Source organism: Gymnodraco acuticeps, unplaced genomic scaffold, assembly GCF_902827175.1.
Source record: "Gymnodraco acuticeps unplaced genomic scaffold, fGymAcu1.1, whole genome shotgun sequence".
In the NCBI taxonomy this organism is placed as follows: Eukaryota; Metazoa; Chordata; class Actinopteri; order Perciformes; family Bathydraconidae; genus Gymnodraco; species Gymnodraco acuticeps.
This window is the reverse complement of record NW_022991168.1, coordinates 1,143,115-1,149,544: the sequence shown is the minus strand read 5'-3', so window position 1 is coordinate 1,149,544 and position 6,430 is coordinate 1,143,115. Positions and strand designations below refer to the sequence as shown.

Genomic DNA, 6,430 nt, shown 5'->3' with positions numbered 1-6,430 from the left:
AGCAAACCCACGTGTTTTCGCCGATGGGAACTTGGGTCCCCCTCGCAGCGAGGGCGCAACGAGTCGTTTGGCTGATGCAGAGCGTAGTGCACGCGCTGGGGTGTACGGTTTAACCATGTCCTGGATGTAGGAAGGGCCAGATCCATTCGCAGCATGGTAAGCAAGTACCAGTGTCTTGAAGTGGATTCTAGCAGTTACCGGAAGCCAGTGAAGGGAGCGGAGGAGCGGAGTGGTGTGGGAGAATTTAGGAAGGTTGAAGACCAGACGAGCCGCTGCATTCTGGATGAGCTGCAGAGGTCGGATGGCACGTGCACGTAGACCAGCCAGGAGGGAGTTGCAGTAGTCTAGGCGTGAGATGACGAGAGCCTGGACCAGAACCTGAGTCGCTTTCTGAGTCAGCTGGGGACGTATCTTCCTGATGTTGTAAAGCGTGTATCTGCAGCAACGGGTTGTAGCAGCGATGTTAAGATAGCAATACAATAAAGCAGTCATTTACATTGAAATAGAATGCAATAAATTATAGAATGTAAAATATGTGCAGTAAGCAGTATTGTCAACATTGTGTGCATTAATGTAATGCATAGAGTCTATGTTGTGGTTGTCCGGCAGTCCCCGACCAGACCTAAATATTAGGGATGCTCCGATCGCCAATTTCGGGGCCGATCGCCGGAATCAGTATCGGCCGATACCGATCGCCGATCTGATCAAGTGGGCTGGGCCTAAATGGAAGATTTAAATCTTCCATTTAAAGTGATGTTTAAAACTCAGCTAATGCTCATTCACTGGAGCTTCCACAAACAATAATCAACTTAACTATTACATTCAAATTATGTACATTATTCAAGTTTACATTCACTTTGGATAATAACACGGGGAAAATGAGCTCTCTCTCTCTCTCTCTCTCTCTCTCTCTCTCTCTCTCTCTCTGATAGCATCAGACACCCCCGCCCCCCGTCAGCACTGCTCCTAATACAACATGTGTTATTTAGCTGTTTAGATGTGTGATGACTAAAAGAAGATATGATTATATTTCCTTATACATAAAACAATTGTATCCAGTTTCCGAAACGCGTCATTAATTCAAAATGCAGAACTCTGCATGTTTCAGAGCAGGAGATCATAGCATAGATTACTATATAAATACAGTAATCTGATAAAGGAAATAAAGGCTGAAAGGGTGTGTCTCTTTCGTCGAACACCTCGCGCAACCTCTCGTGCACACGGCTCCCCCTCACACCAATCATTCAACCTCGTGCGCCCGTACAGCCGCCTCCTACCGGTGGGATGCAGGCGCCGTTAACTGCGGTTTAATTGAAAGTTTACCGTCAGTCAGTCAGTCAGTCGGTCGCAGCAGCTGTCAGGAGGAGGACAGCACCGTGTCTCACTGCGGGCCGAGGTTGGTTGGTTGTTTGTTTGTGTGTGTGTGTGTGTGTGTGTGTGTGTGTGTGTGTGTGTGTGTGTGTGTGTGTGTGTGTGTGTGTGTGTGTGTGTGTGTGTGTGTGTGTGTGTGTGTGTGTGTGTGTCAGCTTGATGAGAGGAGAGATTGGTCATTTCCTTCAGCGCGCCAAATGCTGCTCCCTGCTGCCGGACTCCCTGCTGTCCGTCCCTGGGGACCGCGGACCCCGCCCGGACAGATTGCATAATCTGCCTTCGGTCTCTATCTCTGCGTGCTGACGGATGGGAACCGCGCGCGCTTTACCGGAATATTTGGGATTCATTATTTGCATTTGTTAAACAGGTCCTACCTGGAGGGATAACTGCCGTTTGGGGAACAGAGCAGCCGCTCGGAGCCGCAGACGCATGGTGGATAAAAGGTTGTTTGTACTCGTTAACACCTTCAGGGTCGGTGGGTGTTGTTCCTTGTGGGCACGGGGTTTACCGGGATTTGGGATGAGCGGTGTCGGATCTGAAGATATTTCGCCTCCAGACATCACTTTTCTCCGATCTATGTCTCCGGTGTCTCTGTGAGGACTGCTCGGATGAAACAACACATATAAATGGATGGCACGAGCTCTTACATCCCCGTTACATTACATTCGTTACTGAAGTAACGTTCATTGGCTTTGGGGGGCTAACCTTACGACCCTGCATACACCCAACCTTCTCGTCTGAGGATCTATATGTACGTGAGTGCTTCTCGTGGGTTTGTACGGCGAGACCACCGGCACCTGGATTTCCGCCCCCTTTTTTCTGCCTGACTGCGCCACGTATGTTCCGGTGTATCTGCTATTTTGTGCCGTCCGGTCCCACATTTATTCAGGCCCACAAAACTACCCAGAGAGCCCCTCTCTCTCGGCTGTGGTGGGGAGAAGAGTTGCCCCGGAGAGGAGAGCCGGAGTTGGGATATCAGCCAAGCCTGACCGCCTTTAAAAAACCTTCCGGTTCTGTGTGATTTAACGGAGCCGTTAGAGGACCGGTCGGAGAGGAGGGAGGACGGATTGTGGAGAAAACCGTAAAGAGGAGAGGAGGTGGATATTGATGAAGGTAAGGCTGATTGATCGACTGTTAATAATGCAGGGTGTGTGAGATGGCGGAGGATGCTCTGCTATGCAGTGGATTTGTTTTCCTGCCAGGGGGGTGCCAGCAGGAGTTGTATTCTTAGTGCCCGGGAAATGAATCATCGCTGTAATCTGATTAGGCTGCCATACCCTCAGTGTGTGACTGCTCCTTTTGTGGCGTCTGTGTTGGCACTGTTGGTGGATTGTGTGTTCTCTCAGGACACACACTTTACACACACTTTACATCCTCTGAACGCGGCTCGTGCTGCGGACAGTCCTCTCTGCTGGGGAGCGCATTGTTATTTCTGTCTCACTTCTGTGCTGCTTTATTGGCCGGGCTGTATGGGAATGTGTGCGTGCGCGCATGTACACTTGGCTCATGCGCGTGCGTGTTTGGATGCATCCGTTCGCGCGCGCGTGGGTGGGAGCTCAGTAATAGAACCCATTTTAGGGGGAGCTTCTCTCCCTGTCTCACTCTGTCTTTAAAGCTCCCTCATCATGCTGCTCCAGTTGACTGGCGCTACAGACACATGTATTTATGTAGGAGGCCGGGGGATGAGTATACAATGTGAAAGAAGTAGAGGAGAGAGAAATAAGGATGAGAGCGGAGAGAAAGACCAGTCTGTTAAACCAGGGAAACAGAAACAGACAAGGGCAGAGAAGAGCAGATAGCAATGGTGATGAGAAACAGGAAAGGGAGAGATTAGGAACTTCTGGAAAATAGAGGTGAGAGAGCAGGAAGGAGAAGGAGAAGGGGGAGGAGAAGGGTGTGGACAGCAAAAAGCATAGGGCTAAATAATGATGATCATTTTTGTAACATGTTCGATATGAACCAAAATGAGAGTAATTTGATCAATGTATGGACAATAGTTCTTCTTTTGTAATGTTTATTATTATTATTATTAATAATAATAATACTAGTTATAAGAATAACTTCAAAATGATTATTGTTGTTACTATTAACATGATAATAGGATGTGCAGCTTGAAATATAGTCTAAAATAACTTTAAAATCTATAAATCAAATCTTTTTTTAGTTTCACATTTCTATAGGATAATGCACGTAAGCAAGCAGTATGTAGATGGAAACTTGTGTGTGTATGCAAACAACAAACTCTCTCTTCTCCTAATAGATGCCTCTTACAAGTAAAGAAAAAGTGGCTCGCCACAGAGCGCGGGTTAATGCGGATCCTGCTGCAAGGGTAAATTACCTGGCTAAAAGAGGGCAAAGGTACACTACACACACACACACACACACACACACACACACACACACACACACACACACACACACACACACACACACACACACACACACACACACACACACACACACACACACACACACACACACACACACACACACACACACACACACACACACACACACACTTGAGTGCTTCATGAGAAAGCAAAATATCAGTGATGTAGATCTCCTACAAGGGTAGTTTTAGTGAGAGATGTGAAGTTAAAATGGAAGATGAATTAAGGCTCTGGACATAGGACTAACAGTTTTATTCATCTTTACTCTTAGCTATCAGAGGAGAAAGAGACAGGGAAAGATCACAAACATCCCAGTCGCAGATCTGTCCAGGGAAAAACAGGTGCAGATGAGGAAAAAGTGGAAGCAGTATCAGAGGCAGTAGAGAGAGAAGAAAAGGGTGCTTGCTGAAGTTTTGAACCTTACTCCTCCCTCACTGAATTCCATAGAAGATGACCAGCTTATTGGCCCTCCAGAGCCCATAGTGGTTGTTGCTGATCATGACTATGTGCAGTCAAGTTTAGAGAGACCACAGGCATCCTCAACTCCTGTGAGGGCAGTGCAGAAAAGTACCAGCAAACATAGAGCAGTGCTGAAGGAAAGGGAAAAGCTAAGGTTTGAGCTCATCCAAATAAAGAAGGAACTTAAGAGTGAAAGAATGAAGGCAAAAAAGCTGCAGCGGAAAGTTGATAAGCTCAAAGTGAATAAAGGAAAGGAAGTAAGTCTGAGAAACACGAAGAGAGACAAAAAGAAAATTGCAGAGGAGAAAAAGGAGAGGGTTGTCGGCTTTCTCTGTAGAGATGAAAATAGCCGCATGCTGTCGGGTAAGAAAGACACAGTTACAAAAAATAAAATGAAACACCAAAGGAGAGTAAGGCAAGGCAAGGCAAGTTTATTTATATAGCACTTTCCAACACAAGGCAATTCAAAGTGCTTTACAAAAAATGAAAGACATTAAGAAAATGGCATTTAAAATCAGTCATTAAAAAGAAAAGCTAATAAAATAAACATTAAAAGAAAAAATACATGGATAAAAGTTACAGTGATAAAAGTTACAGTGCAGTCTAAGATATGAATAGTTCAATTAAAAGCAGCGACAAAAATAAAAGTCTTCTTGCTGGATTTAAAAGTAGTCAGAGTTGCAGCGGACCTGCAGGTTTCTGGCAGTTTGTTCCAGATATTTGGAGCATAATAACTGAACGCTGCTTTACCATGTTTAGTTCTGACTCTGGGGACAGAAAGCTGACCAGTCCCTGAAGACCTGAGAGATCTGGATGGTTCATAATTTAGCAGGAGGTCAGAAATGTATTTTGACTCTAAACCATTCAAAGCTTTATAAACCAGCAGCAGTATTTTGAAATCTATTCTTTGACACACAGGAAGCCAGTGTAAAGACTTCAGAACAGGAGTGATGTGATCCACTTTCTTAGTGTTAGTGAGAACTCGAGCAGCGGCGTTCTGAATCGGCTGCAGCTTTCTTATAGATTTTTTAGTGAGTCCTGTGAAGACACTATTGCAGTAGTCGAGTCTACTGAAGATAAAAGCATGGACAAGTTTTTCCAAATCCTGCTGTGACATTAGTCTTTTAATCCTAGATATGTTCTTTAGGTGATAGTAGGCTGATTTAGTAACTGTTTTAATGTGACTATTGAAACTCAGGTCAGAGTCCATGACTACACCTAGATTTCTGGCTTTATCTGTTGTTTTGAACATTGCAGACTGAAGCTCAGCGCTAACTTTTATACGTTCTGCCTTCGCTCCAAAAACCATTGCCTCAGTTTTATCTTTGTTTAATTGGAGAAAGTTCTGACACATCCAGTCATTGATTTGTTCAATGCACTTACTCAGTGTTTGAATTGGAGCATAGTCTCCTGGTGAAATTGTTACGTACATTTGTGTGTCATCCGCATAGCTATGGTAACTTATTTTGTTGTTTTTCATTATCTGAGCCAGTGGTAGCATGTAGATGTTAAAAAGAAGAAGCCCCAAGATGGAGCCTTGAGGAACCCCACATGTCATATTTGTCAACTCAGATGTGTATTTGCCTATAGAAACAAAGTTGTTTCTGTCCTTTAAATAGGATTCAAACCAATTTAGAAGCCTGACTGGAACACATCGAAACAGTTATTTAAATGCAAGAAATTACTCAACTGTTGAAAAACAACTTTTTCAATGATTTTACCTAGAAATGGGAGGTTTGATATGGGCCTGTAATTGTTAATTACTGTAGCATCTAGATTATTCTTTTTTAAGAGCGGTTTAATGACTGCAGTTTTCAGGGCCTGTGGAAAAATACCTGAGTGAAGAGATTTGTTTACTATATGAAGTAGATCTGAGGCCATGCAAGGCAAAACATCTTTGAAAAATCCTGTTGGAATAATATCAAGGCAGCAGGAGGAGGATTTCAGAAGTTGTATAATGTCCTCTAGGTTTTTATCATTAATCTGATGGAATTGTGTCATGGTGTTTGAATTGATATTAGGTGGACATAGGGACAACACATTTGCTGTACCTGATGCAGAGGCACTGACTGCTTGTCTGATTTTCTGAATTTTGTCAGTGAAAAAGGAGGCAAAATCATTGCACGCCCTGGTGGATAGAAATTCAGAGGCTACTGACACTGGGGGGTTAGTTAGTCTGTCGACGGTAGCAAACAAGGCACGTGCGTTGT

General features: G+C 44.4%; 1 protein-coding gene across 2 annotated transcripts in view; it reads left to right on the top strand.

Annotated features, from left to right (window-relative positions):
* Positions 1-1,455: 1,455 nt before the first annotated feature.
* Positions 1,456-6,430, top strand: part of si:cabz01090165.1 (uncharacterized protein LOC100333421 homolog) — a 493,854-nt gene continuing 488,879 nt past the window's right edge. The window contains exon 1 of one of the 2 annotated variants that reach the window (XM_034237616.1): positions 1,456-2,484. The gene's annotated coding sequence lies outside the window, so the exon portion shown is untranslated. The remainder of the gene's footprint in view (positions 2,485-6,430) is intronic. The other variant, XR_004571211.1, reaches the window with a different exon arrangement.